Source organism: Amphimedon queenslandica, unplaced genomic scaffold (genome assembly GCF_000090795.2).
Source record: "Amphimedon queenslandica unplaced genomic scaffold, v1.1 AMPQUscaffold_12032, whole genome shotgun sequence".
NCBI lineage: Eukaryota > Metazoa > Porifera > Demospongiae > Haplosclerida > Niphatidae > Amphimedon > Amphimedon queenslandica.
In genome coordinates this window covers 1-1,859 of record NW_003547729.1, presented here as the reverse complement: position 1 = coordinate 1,859, position 1,859 = coordinate 1, and positions in this window count along the sequence as shown.

Here is a 1,859-nt window from a genome sequence, read left to right as displayed (position 1 = left end):
GTATTATTATTAATGGTAGTAATGTTCACTAATCCATTGACTATATAGTATCCAGTGATAGGTACATTATCCAGTGTATAAGGAGCTGTCCATGTTAATAATACACTGGATCCATTAATAAAGGTATAATCCAGATCAGCAACACTAGCCAATAGACCTGAAGAAGATATAAACACACATGCATATACTGTAATATGCTAACCTTGTATCATTAAAAACACAGTATCACTTGTGACAGGTAGTGTTGACAGAGAACTAGCTACACATGTAACATTTGTGTTATTATTAATGTCATATGCTTTAGCAGTTAAAACTCCTCTCAGTGCTCCACCACCTGTTTGAATAACATCTTGAAATCCTCTGTTTTTTATTTCCTCTCTATTAGCTTGTATACAATCAACCAAAAAGCACACTGAAAAATCATGGTCAGCAACTTCACAAGAGAATTGTACAGTTGAATTGAGTGTTGTATTGATAGACACTGGTTGAACTGTGAATTCTGTAAGAAATCAGTAAAATAAATACAAGTACTAAATACAAGACTGTTACTTCATGTACCACAGTAAATGTGAGTAGGGCAAAAGGTTAGGAGCAAGACAAAAATGAGCCTCTTAGCTGAAATATCCATTGTAGCATAGATATTGTAGTGACCAGACCACCTAATCATAGGACCGTGTGTTTGTATTATCTATGACAGGACCATACCGGTAAGTTACCGGTATGGGGCGGTAAGTACTATGATATCATAGATACTATGATGATATCTTCTCGCTCTTTAATGGACCGGATTTCATTTACTCTAATATCTATGACCGGATGTAGAATCTAGGATGTCACGCCCATGATTTAGCTATGCGCATGCGAATCATCAAAATTAATGATCTATCAGAAATGCAGCCTGTTCAAGTTCTGGTTATACTTTTATTGTCAGATCTACTGTCTGATAAAAGATTCTTTCTCTGTGCAGATGGTTAGAAAGGCTCTACCTGTAAAAATAATTATTTATAATTTTATATTTTGTTTGTACAGACTTTACGGTTCAGCCTGTGTCTATCAATACAACACTCAATTCAACTGTAAACTTTTCTTGTGAAGCTACTGGTGACTATAATTTTTTAAACTTTTATGCTGACGGTATACAAGCCAATAGAGAGGAAATAAGAAACAGAGGATTTCAAGATGTTATTCAAACAGGTGGTGGAGCACTAAGAGGAGTGTTAACTGCTAAAGCATATGATATTAATAATAATACAAATGTTACATGTGTAGCTAGTTCTCTGTCAACACTACCTATCGCAAGTGATACTGTCTTTTTACTGATACAAGGTGTGTGTATGCTATAGTCCTGTGCAGATATGGGGTCAAGCACTATGAAATGTACTTAAACACAAACACAAGCACTTAAATGTGTTAGAAGTACCAGCACAAGCACAATCCCTAGCTTTAACATAAGTGCTTAAGTACAAGAACAAGCATTCTCCAGAGTGCTTAATTACATTAGTAAGTACTAGATATTCTATAAGTGTAAAAATAAATAAAGTAAATTACAATTATAGTTGTTCACTTTACATGCACTTAGTCATTCAATTTACTATCGCATCGAATAAACACTAACTCTGTGAATTGTTCATAATAAATAAAAACAGCAGAGAGCTTTGGAGTGATACCACTAATGGTGATGCCATTACTGTTCTTCAAGCTAACATGCAATCACACAATGTGCTACTAAACTTGTATACTACTGTACCACTACATTGTACATGTACATCTACATGGTGCATCTACATGTACATCTACATGGTACATCTACATGTACATGTAGATGTACATGTACTACTGCATGTACATGTAAATGTAGT